At 48.6% G+C, this 12,752-nt stretch overlaps 1 pseudogene; it reads right to left on the reverse strand.

Moving 5' to 3' along the window:
• Window positions 1-8,225: 8,225 nt before the first annotated feature.
• Window positions 8,226-11,771, reverse strand: LOC136153906 (uncharacterized protein CXorf49 homolog; annotated as a pseudogene).
• Between the last annotated feature and the right edge of the window lie 981 nt (window positions 11,772-12,752).

The following is a 12,752-nucleotide window of genomic DNA, read 5'->3' on the forward strand; positions in this document are numbered from 1 at the left end:
ATGAATCAGCCACAGGTATACATATTCCCCTCCCTCTTGAACCTCCCTCCCATCTCCCTCTCTACCCTGCCCCTCTAGGTTGATACAGAGCCCCTGATTGAGTTCCCTGAGACATACAGCAAATTCCCATTGGCCATCTATTTTACATATGGTAATGTAAGTTTCCATGTTACTCTCTCCATACTTCTCACCCTCTCCTCCCCTCTCCCCATGTCCATAACTCTCTTCTCTATATCTGTTTCTCCATTGCTGCCCTGCAAATAAATTCATTGGTATCATCTTTCTAGATTCCATATATATGCATCAGTGTATATGATATTTATTTTTCTCTTTCTGACTTATTTCTCTCTGTATAATAGGCTCTAGGTTCTTCCACCACATTAGAACTGATTCAAATGCATTCCTTTTTGTGGCTGAGTAATATTTCATTGTGTATATGTACTACAGCTTCGTTACCCATGCATCAGTCGATGGACATCTAGGTTGCTTCCGTGTCCTAGCTATTGTGAACAGTGCTGCAATGGACATTGGGGTACATGTGTCTTTTTCAATTTTGGTGTCCTCAGGGTATATGCCTAGGAGTGGGATTGCTGGGTCACATGGTGGTTTTACTCCTACTTCTTAAAGGAATCTCCATACCGTCTTCCCTAGTGACTGTGTCAATTTACATTCCTACCAACAGTGAAGGAGGTGTCCCTTTTCTCCACACCCTCTCCAGCATTTATTGTTTGTAGACTTTTTGATGATGGCCATTCTGACCAGTGTGAGGTGATATCTCATTGTAGTTTTGATTTGCATTTCTCTAATAATGAGTGATGCTGAGCATCTTTTCATGTGTTTGTTAGCCATCTGTATGTCTTCTTTGGAGAAATGCCCGTTTAGGTCTTTTCCCCACTTTTTGATTGGGTTGTTTGTTTCTCTTGTATTGACTTGTATGAGCTGGTTGTATATTTTGGAAATTAATCCTTTGTCAGTTGTTTCATTTGCTATTATGTTTTCCCATTCTGAGTATTGTCTTTTCACCTTGTTTATAGTTTCCTTTGCTGTGCAAAAGCTTTTAAGTTTAATTAGGTCCCACTTGTTTATTTTTGTTTTTATTTCCATTAGTCTAGGAGGTGGTCATGGAGGATCTTGCTTTGACTTATGTCATTGAGTGTTCTGCCTATGTTTTCCTCTAAGAGTTTTATAGTTTCTGGCTTTACATTTAGGTCTTTAATCCATCTTGAATTTATCTTTGTGTATGGTGTTTAGGAAGTGTTCTACTTTCATTCTTTTACATGTTGATCGCTACAACATCTTAAGCAGTTTTCAAACTTAGAAAATTTAACTTTGAAGCAATACAATTATCTACTGAAGTCACTCATTCAAAATCCACATGTCCCCAAATTGTTCTTTGTCCCTATATTTTTAATTCTGTTTCCAATCAAAGAACATGCATTGCATTCAGTTTTCGTGTCTCTTTAGTGTCCTTTAAACTAGAACAATTTCCCAGAGATTTTTTGGTCATGTGTGACATCACCTTTCACTGTTTAGTATGATACTGATGGTGGGCTTGTCATATACGGCCTTTATTATGTTGAAGTATGTTCCTTCTATACCCAGCTTGTTCAGCATTTTTATCCTGAAGTGATGTATTTTGCCAAATGCTTTTTCTTCATATATCAAAGTGATCATATGATTCTAAGTTTTCACTTTTTAATGTGGTATATCACATTTACTGATTTAAATAGGTTGAACCACCCTCGCCTCTCAGGGATAATTCTCACTTGGTCATGGTATATACTTCTTTTCATGTGCTTTTGAGTTTGGCCTGCTATTTTGTTAAGAATTTCAGTGACATCAGTGACATTAGTCTATAGTTTTCTTGTAGTGTCTTTCTCTGACCTTGGTATCAGATAACACTGGCCTTGTGAAATGAGTTCAGAAGTATTCCACCCTTTTTAGTTTTCTGGAAGAGTTTGAGAAAGACTGGCATTAATTCTTCCTTAAATGATCGGTAGAATTCACAATTGAAACCACCTGGTCTTGGCCTTTTCTTTGCTGAGAGGTGGTTTTTTTTTGCCTTCACTGATTTGATCTCCTTACTCATAATTGGTCTGTTCGTATTTTCTATTTCTACATGATTCAGTCTTGGTAAATTGCATGTCTCTAGAAATTTATCCATTCCTAGATTTCTAGTTTGATGATGTATGACTGTTCATAATTGTCTCTCACAATCTTTGGATTGCTGTGGTGTCATTGTAATGTCTCTTATTTCATTTCTGATTTTATTTGTTTGAACTCTTTTTTCTGAGTTAATCTAGTAACAAGTGTGTCAATTTTGTTTATCATTTCAAAAAGCCAGCTTTTATTTTCATTGATCTTTTCTATTCATTCTCTGGTCTCCATTTCAATTTTTTTTCTTCTCTGATCTTTGTTGTTTCCTTCTATCTCTAACTTTGCACTTAGCTTTCTCTTTTTTTCCCTTATTCCACAAGGTTGTTTATTTGGTAGCTTTCTTGTTTCTTTTTTTAAAACAATATAATTTCATTCCCATTTATTTATTTTTGGCCAAGCTTGGTCTCTGTTGATGTGCAGACTTTTCTCCAGTAGCAGCAAATGGGGGCTACTCTCTAGTTGTGGGTGCAGGCCCCCGGTTGCAGTGGCTTCTCTTGTCGTGGAGCACAGGCTCATAGTTGTAGTGCACAGGCTTGGTTGCTCTGCGGCTTGTGGGATTCTCCCAGATCAGGGCATGAACCTGTGTATCCTGCATTGGCAAGCAGATTCTTTTCCACTGAGCCAACGGAGAATCCCTCTTTCTTGTTTCTTAATGTATTCATTTATCATTATAAACTTCTTTCTTAGGCCTGCTTTTGTAGTACATTGTGGTTCCGTTTTCATTTGTTTCGAGATATTCTTAAATATACCATTTTGCTTCTTCTTTGACCCGTTAGTTGCTCAGGAGTGTGCTATTTAATATCCAGATATTTGTGAATTTTCCAGTTTTGTTCCTGTTACTGATTCCTAGATTGATGCCATTGTACTCACAAAAGATACTTGGTGTGGTTTCAATCTTCTTAAATTTAATTAGAGATATTTCAGGAGCTATCATATGATCCATCCTGGAAGATGTTCCATTTGCCCTTGAGAAGAATCTGTTCTGTTGCTGTGAGATGGAATGTTGTATAAGTCTGTTAAGTCCATCTGGGCTACAGTATGGTTCAAGCCCATTTCCTTTTTCCTTTTGTTGAACTCGTGTGGATAATCTATCCATTGTGGAAGTGGAATATTCAAATCCCCTATTATTGTCGTGTTGTTACCTATTTAGCTGTTCAGATCTGTCAGTATTTGCTCAATATACACAGGTGTTCCAATGGTGGGTGTGTATATATTAATATTCACAATCCTTGTATCATCTCGATGAACTGACACCCTTTATCATTATATAATGACTTTTTTTGTCTCAAATTACCATTTTAGGCTTAAAGCCTATTTTGTCTGATATCGGTATGGCTACTCCTGCTCTCTTTTGTTTACCACTTTCATGGAATACCTTTCACCATGCCTTCACTTTGAGCATATGTATGACCTTAAACCTGAAGTGAGTCTCTTGTAGGCAACAGTGGAGTTGAGCACTGTTTTTCGGTGTTTTTTTTTTTTAATCCATCCATCCACTCTATTCCTTTTGCTGGAGAACTAAATCCAGTTACATTTAGAGTAATTATCGAAACATAACGTTTTAATACTTAATCCCCCTGTCCCTGTGGGGACCTAATTAAAATTAAAAGCTTCTGCACAACTCAGGAAACTATAAGCAAGGTGAAAAGACAGCCTTCAGAATGAGAGAAAATAATAGCACATGAAGCAACGGACAAAGAATGAATCTCAAAAATATACAAGGAACTCGTGCAGCTCGATTCCAGAAAAATAAACGACCCAATCAAAAAGTGGGCCAAAGATTTAAACAGCCATTTCTCCAGTGAAGACATACAGATGGCTAACAAACACATGAAAAGATGCTCAACAGCACTCATTATCAGAGAAATGCAAATCAAAACCACAAGGAGGTACCATTTCACGCCAATCAGAATGGCAGCTATCTAAAGTGTACAAGCAATAAATGCTGGAGAGGGTGTGGAGAAAGGGGAACCCTCTTACACTGTTGGTGGGAATGCAAACTAGTGCAACCACTATGGAGAACAGTGTGGAGATTCCTTAAAAACTGGAAATAGAACTGCCATATGACACAGCAATCCCGCTGCTGGGCATACACACTGAGGAAACCAGAATTGAAAGAGACGTGTGTACCCCAATGTTCACTGCAACACTGTTTTTAATAGCCAGGACATGGAAACAACCTAGATGTCCATCAGCAGACGAATGGGTAAGAAAGCTGTGGTACATATACACCATGGAATATTACTCAACTATTAGAAAGAATACATTTGAATCAGTTCTAATGAGGTGGATGAAACTGGAGCCCATTATACAGAGTGAAGAAAGCCACAAAGAAAAACACCAATACAGTACACTAATGCATATATAGGGAATTTAGAAAGAAGAAACAGTAACCCTGTATGCGAGACAGCAAATGACACACAGATGCATTGAACAGTCTTTTGGACTCTATGGGAGAGGGCGAGGGTGGGATGCTATGGGAGAATGGCACTGAAACATGTAAATTATCAATGTGAAACGAATCGCCAGTCCAGGTTTGATGCATGATACAGGATGCTCGGGGCTGGTGTACTGGGATGGGGAGGGAGGTGGGAGGGGGGATCATGATGGGGAACATATGTACACCCATGGCGGATTCAGTCAATGTATGGCAAACCAATACAATGTTGTAAAGTAAAATTGATTAATCAATTAATTTAAACAAAGGTGAATCATCATTGTAAAAGTCAAGCTGGCAGATAAGAGGACTAGGAAGGAAGAAGTGATTGGCTTGGAACAAAAGAGGGGTTCAAAACTACAGGTCTGTTCTTCATCTGCATCTGAGCAGTACTTACCAGGCCTTCACTATTGCACAAGCACAAGGGCACCATGAACAACACAGTCATTCAAACACTGGGACAGTCCAGGGACTGGGATATTTACCCAGGTATAGTCAAGGTGGAAAATCTGGCAGCCCCAGTGTGCCCGGGCGAATCTGGCCAATGCAGGTGAGACTTACCTCACATTAAGTCAGCTGAGTAGCAGCCTTTATTGCATCTGCAAGCATAACCCACTGTTACCACGCAAAGGAAAATAAAAGCCAACTGCAGGGATTAGGAGTTGGACTTTATGTGGCAAAATTACTGTGCTCACCACCAGAGGTTCCCTCTTCAGGACTCACCTACTCTACCTTCTTTGTTTGTGCCAATCTCCTTCAAGAGTCCAGAGAAAGAGGTAGACCTGGGGCTGGTGCTGGTGGGGTGTGGATGTGATGGGGAGGGAGCAACTTCCCAGGTGTTGGACAGGTAGCAGAATCAGGCAGGATGGGGCCTAGGGCTCTCCAAAGCAGCTGTCACTGTCGCCCAGGATGGAGAAGGGGCATGAGGGGGAAAGGCAACAGTGGTGCACTGAATGAGGCCGGGTTTCTTCATTCCTCGTACCCCCTGGGGCCCAGATGGATTTCTTTAACCTGTGCCTCAGGCCCTGCCACAGATTTCTCACTGGAAGTGGAAGGCTTGGGGCTGAGCCAAGGCCTGAGATGTCTATGTTTCCAGCAATATTATAGTGAGGTAGTTGGTCTGAACTGTGTGCTCAGAGGAGGGAAGGGAGCCTGGTAAAAGTGAACGAGGGATTGTGTTCACGCCCTTGCACCTCCTCTTCCATGAGCCCCTCCACTTCCTTACCCTGGTGACCAAAGCCCTGGGTCCCTCTCTGCCCAAGGGTGGTGCTGATGCTGGTGCTGGACTTCTCCCTGGGCACAACTTACCTACATGTCTCGGTCGGCAGAGACCTCAGCTGGACGGTCTCTGCCAAATTTACTCACTCAGACAACAGCGAGATGGGCTACACTACCAGGCAATAACCACTGGATCAGCTCTAAACTAAGTGATCAAGACCAACTTCCAGGGAGGGGTCTGAGTGGAAGGAGTAAGTCCCGCGCATGTTCTTTTCTTACCATGAGGTCTCAGACTGTTCCACCCACACGTAGTCTGTCCACCTGGCCTCATGCCAAGAGGCCTGGAAGGGAATCAACGTGAGAATATGGGCGAAGTGCGCCCCATTGTCCAGGTGCAGTCACTCCTAAATTCGCTTCCTCGTGGCACCCTTCTTGCCCCTGCCTCGAGTAACTCATGTTGGGCAGTCTCTTGTTTCTAAGATGAGCAGCGATATCCCTGGTACTCTCCAGAGCCACTCTTCCCATTTTCAGTCATCCACACCCTCAGCAGTTGGCAGATATCATAGAATGGCAAGGTAGGATCCAGGGCCTCCTCCAGCCACTCCAACTCTGTCAGAGTCCCAACACCCTGTCCTGAGGTTTGGTGACCCTGCATCATCCCCCTCCTACATTTTGGGAATGTAACAATACCCCTTGAATATCGGGGATCCAACACTTGCTTCAGCTCACTCAGTGCCTTACAGAATCTGGACCAGTCTCTACTTTTTCTGCCTCAAGGGCCTTATCCTTGCTGACTTTTATTCACACAGAGAGATGTCCAGGCGCCAACACTGAATGTGCTACCTACCATCATACCCACTTTTGTGTAATAAAACCCTGGTCTTTCAGGAATGGTGTCAGGCCGACCCTACCCTCAGTTCACTTAAACACAGATCTGTCTCTCTGAGTCTCAGGCTGGCACAGTCCTGGAGTGCTGGCTGAGGGAAACAAAGTGCTCCCCAAATTCCAGCGAGGGGGGAATTGAACACAGAGTTCAGACTCATTGTCATGTGCCCTAAAGATGTAGTCCAGGATACTGAGCTGGGATACTCTGGGAAATATCATTTGTTGGAAGATCTGTGTCATGGGTCTGGTGAAACGGTATTTGATAGGGACCCTGCAAGAACAGAGACTTACTAACCACACTTGCCATAGAGCATGATGGACCCATTTCCACTCAAGGGTATAGAGAGGCTCAGGCTGGCAGCGAGGGTGGTCAGCTGGCTAGGGCAGGGAGGATGTGAAAACACTGAGGCTCCACCATCCATCTCTAGCTGCCAGGGTGCAGTCTGACCCAGGTTGGCACCAAACAGATGCATCTCCTGACCTCTAGTCCAGAGCCTAGCCTGTCTCCTGTGTTGCCTGTACCTTCTCTGCTGCTCCCCAGGTCACTGGATCCAGGCTTCATGCCCAAGCCCCTTATTGAATCCAAAGAAGGAGAAGTGAAACTATTGGTGCTTGCTTCTCAGGGGTGAGGGCTAAAGAGGAGAGGAGGACTGTGTGCAGGTTCCAGCGTGCAAGGTGGGACTGGGGCAGGGGTGGGGATGGTACGCACAGTAGGGACTCCAATGAGAGGGCAGAACATGGGAAAGGAGAGATGCGGGCACCTCTGCCTGTTTCCACCTGCTGAACTACACGTGCAGGCAAAGTCACCAATGGCAAGTCAGGGAAGGGATCGAGGGTGCTCCAACAGGAAAAGAGAGTGATCAGGGTAAGTAGGACCATGAGTCCAGTGAGGCAGGAGGATCGGTTGGAGCTCTGTAAGGGGATCATGTGTTCCTTCCAACGGGGAGGCAGAATGTCAGCAATGGATGGGAACCGGCAAATCCCAGAGGAGGGTGTTTAGCGAACTAGAATAGGGCCTTTACGGGAATGGGAGGAGGTGCCAATGTGGCCAGTCAAGGCCCTCAGTAAACCCAGACTGGGGGCACTCCGTTGCCCTGATGGCCTGGATGGTAGAAGAGGCTGACCGAGAGACCCCACCACAGGATGCCAGAGGTACTGCTCTGCAACAGGCTATGATACGGAGTTGCTCCTCACCAGGCCTTGCCCCACCACTCCCCCAACCCCTACCCCCCAGAGAAAGGGCAGTACACAGAACATGAGAAGTCCTTTAATCAAAAACTGCTGTGACACTGGCCTGAGAGGGGACAAAACAAGGGGCAGAGGATGCCCTGGTGGAGGCAGAACGAGAGCCACCAAGCTTGGCCACAGCTCGCCAGCCCCGGAGGTAACAGCTGCTCCTCTTGCAGGAAGATACTGGACTCAACCTGTAAGACAGCAGAGTCAGGGAAGAGCCTCAAGCCAGGGCAGCCCACAGCCCTGCTCAACAGCCAGCATTGTGGGAAGGGGTATGCAGTGTGTAACACTCACTTCAAACGATCTGGAACTTGTCAGCCAGGTACCGCATGGAGGCTGCAACAGGGAGAGGCATAAACAGGTGCTCCAGACAGACGGACATAGAAGCCTGTGCCCCTGTCCCGGTGGGGAACCACCTAGCCCTGCAACCTGAAACGCACATACCCCCAGCCCCAATGCAAAGAGCTCTGGGCCTGATTACTCCCCGCCAACGGAATTTAATGTGGAGCCATTTCCTAAAGGGAAACAAAATGTGCCAGCAGCTCTCAAGCTTGGGGCCACGCACAAACCATTCAAAAACTGTCTCGTAAACAATCCAGCAAGACTCTTAGAGGCCACACCAGATCAACAAGGCATCTCTAAAGTCCTATCAGAAGGAGGTCTCTAGGACTTCCTGGCTGGCAGAGTGTGCACACAGTCCACGCAGTACTTTGCTACTTGTCCACATCTGCAGCTGAATATGCACCGCACGCTCCAGCGACAGGCTTGATAGGTTCTCCTCCCCACAGGAACGCTGATCCCTACGAAGCCCTCGGCAACTGCAGCCCACCCCACCCCAAGGGACCACCCCGATTCTGCACTAAGAACCCGCTGCTCTCTGTCCCTGGTTCCTCATACCAAGTTGATCCTTAAGGTCGTCTATTTCTCTCTGTAGCACCAGACACTAGGTGAGCAGACACAGGAGGAAGAGAAATGGTTAGTATACACCCGCCTCCCCTCTCCTCCTCCTCTCCTCTTCCCCGGGCCCTCCATCCCAAACCAGGTGTCTAGACTGGCAAGGGAAAGACTTTCCTCAGGGGAAAGGAGGTGGGCTCCCTCCCTGGGGTGTAGGACGGGGATGGGATGGGGGTGGGGGGCCCACAAATATCAGTTGCACTTGGACTCAGATCCCACCATGGGGTTTGGGTGTGCATTTCCAGGAGCCAGAAGAAGCATTACCCGAGGACAGTCCTGCCTTCCGGGTGGCTGCTGCTGCCTTTTCCGTCTTGGGGGATGGTCAGTTGGTTCCCGGTCACCTGAGAGGGAAAGGACACACAATCCAGCTTCCCAGGTTCCCAGTGAGGTGCAAAGTGCCAAGCCAGGTCTAACGTGAGGTGAGGCAGTACCACCCTCTGCTAGCAGCAAGCGTCCCCTGCTCCGCCCGGCAGGCAGCACAAACCTTCTCTCTGGACCTGCCCCACCTACACCTCAGGGACAGCCATTTCACCTCAATGGTTGCCAAAGGCTGTTGTTCTGGGTTCGAACCTCCCAGAGTGGCAGCCACAGCCAGCACCTGGCAGAACAATGTGGGCGAACAGCACTTCACAGAAAAGGCTATTAGCCTACAGCCTACGCCCAGAGTTGACACCCTTTTTCCCATGGGTGAAGCGTCCTGAGAGCAAGGCTGAGCCCCCAGAAGAGAGAGAGAGAGAGAGTCAGAGACAGAGGTTTCTGCCCTCACCCCTGGCCACCTCCCCCCATATCAAAACCCAGGACACTCACCTGAGGGGCCAGGCCCTCTGGGCATGACTTCTCCCTTGTTCATGACCATGGGCTCTGAGTTTCCTGAATACTGTGTGCCTCTGATGATGAGATTGGTGCTACTGGGTTCTCCATGATGCACCCATGGACAAGATGACCATGGCCTGTCAGTGGTCAGCTAGAAAGACAGATTTCTCACTGATCTGAAGTGTGTGTGTGCACGTGCACGCGTGTGTGTACCAGTGCATTTATATGTCTATGCCTGTGTGTGGGAGAGCTCATGTGATTCAAGACGGAGCTGGGGCAGGGAATTGGAAAGAGAATTGAAAGGCTGATCTCTTTAGCACATTCTCTGTCAGTCAGCCCCAGGTCAGCAGGTAGAGCTGAGCTGGGGACAGCATTGTGTCACTGAGAAAACTGGGGTCCCTGCAAGGAAGGTTTGGGGAAGACCTAGCAAGTAGGATTCAGGAAAGTGATGCGACTAAACACTGAAGCTCTGTGAAGCTTTTAAGGGGTCCCCGCAAATCAATTCAGCTACCAGCTCTCCCGTACACTCCAGCCCCAGCCTCGTGGAGGAGGCTGGAAACAGGCCAAGGGTGGAAAACCGAGCCCAGCACACCCAAAGTGCTACCTTAACGTTTGTCCCTAGTAAAAGGACCCCAATCTGGCATCCTGATGATCCAGTGACTGAGGGTCACACTATGACAACCCCTGAGGGATGGAGAGAAGGAGCAAGGGGTGAAGACCTGTGTTGTGGGGAGGGTGGGAGCGGGAAGAGTGAGGAGAGAGGAGGGGCCTGGCCTACTCACTTGGCCCTTTGGGAATGGGTCTCTATTTCGATCGTTGTCTTCTCCCGACACCGCCATTGCTGCCACCGACTCCCGGGCCCGCCTAGCCACGGGTTTCTTCCCAGCATGGGTGAGCTTGGACTCTTCAGCTCCCCAAGGGACCAAGGCCTTCTTCTTGGACCTCCGGAGCAGCAGGATGCCAGAAATTGGGGAGAAGGTGGCCGGTTCCAGGGGAGTGGCCGAGATTCTTTGCCCCCAGGAAGGGAAGTTTCTCCCCACGGCAGGTTTGGAGACGCCCCCAAGGGACTTCTTCTCCTGGACCCCCTTCCTTCTAGGAGTGGGCCGCGGCAGGCTGCCTGTAGTGGCAGCTGCAGGAGCTGATGCTACTGCCACTCCCGGGTAGCTGGACAGGCTGCCCCCTTCCCCCAGAGCACGCTCTGCATTTTTCTAGGGGGAGAGGTGTCCTCCTGCTCTGCATCGCCCTGCCTGCCCTGCCTTTCCACAACCGAAATTAATCCTCGCAGAATCGAGGATAGGCAAGAGTCTGGCACATTAAGGAGATTCTCCCTGCCTTGGACATGCAAGCGTCTGGGTGTGTTCCCAGGATCTTCGGGGCTGTTGAGCTTGGCCTGGCCTCCGTCTTTGGGATAAATGCTCACCCTCATCCGCTCTATCTTACTGAATTCATCGGAGGACTCGGGGTCGGACAGCAGCCTGGTTGTGCTTTCTGACGGAGGCCACTGGCAATTCACAGCCACGTTCAACCTACTCTTAGTGCCTTTCTTAGGGTTCCCCCAGGCCCGGCCTGCCTTAGGCCCGCCGACCCGGAGAGGGCCAGCCTCAGCCTGTGCGGCCTCCCCACACCTCTGGGCGGCACCGCCTCGACTGCGGGGTCGCGCCTCGAGGTCCCGCAAGGCAGACACTTCGCCGACCGCGTAGCTCTCCTGGGACAGGTATCTGCGGGTGCCCAGCACGTCGTTCAGGTCGGCCAGCTGCTGCAGGATGGCCGCCACTGACTCGTCAGCCAGCTGCAGGGCGTCCCCCTGGTCGTCGGCCAGGGAGCCAGGCCGGCGTTCGCGGCCCTGCAGCACCGGCCCTCCGGCTTCCAGCACCTCCCGCTCTGACTCGAAGCCCTCAGGGTCTGGGAAGCCATTCCCGCCCTCACCTTCGCCGCTTCGTGGTGCCCCAGGCTCTAGGCTGGGGCCGGGTCCCCGCGGGGCTGTGGAGCCGGCCTCAAGGCCGCTGGTCTGCTCCCCGCACTCTGAGCCGAAACCCGCTCCTGAAACAGACACCTCATCATCTGGGGAGCTCATGTCGCGATCTGGGTGGCCGCCGGATCAGGGGCGGCGACCATTTATCAACCGGGTCGCGGTGGCGGCGGTCAGGGCAGGTGTGGCGGGCGGCGTCTGGAGCTCGCCGTCAAGCATGCTGGAGATGGCCGCAAATGACGCGAGGTTTTCAGCGCGCCAGCCCTGCCGCCTCCTCATTGGTCCGGTTCCTGCCAACCAGCACGCGCCTTGTTTGGCCGTCCTCTCGAGGTGTAACCAATGGGGTCGAGGGCCTCCTCTGGCTTGCTGCCAAGTCCAAGGGCCGTCCGGGCAGTTGGCGAGTTGGCCGGTGAATGTGACGCTGCGAGTATACCTCTGTCAAGCCTCTCGTCCCACCTCCTCCAAGTGCTTAACGATTCCGAGAGTGGGAGAGTTTAGCGGCAAACCTCTGTGGCGGTGGTGCAAGAAATCCATTTGGGAGGTAATTTCGCAGAATCTGTGAAAAGCAACTTATACAGCAGAGACCCCGTGCCCGGCACTCTTCTAAGTGCTGTATGTAAGTAGTAGTGGTTCTTTATGACGCTCCCAGGACTCTAGTACTAATGATTAGCAGCCTAAGGTTCAGCCACTGACCCACGGTCATTTGGCCCATGGGGATCAGTGGTAGAATTGAAGCCAAGCAATCTGACTCCAGAGTCCTTGCTTTGATCCAAAGATCTAAAAAAGCTATGTTTTCCCCTCTATCAGGAAGCACACTGCCTGGCATATCTTCTAAAAGTGAGGGTTTATTGCTAAGATCTCTATTTTACTCCATTGATCTATTTGTTAATATGGCAGTAACACACAGTTTTCATTAGTGTAGCTTTGTAATGTTTTGAAATCAGGAAGTTGGAGTTCTCTACTTTTTCTTTGTCCAAGTTGTTTTCCCTATTAAGGATCTCTTTAGATTCTACTTAAATTTTAGGATGAATTTTTCTATTTCTGTAAAGCATGCTATTGGGATTATGACAGAGTTTGCATTGGATC

This window comes from Muntiacus reevesi, chromosome X (genome assembly GCF_963930625.1).
Source record: "Muntiacus reevesi chromosome X, mMunRee1.1, whole genome shotgun sequence".
In the NCBI taxonomy this organism is placed as follows: Eukaryota; Metazoa; Chordata; class Mammalia; order Artiodactyla; family Cervidae; genus Muntiacus; species Muntiacus reevesi.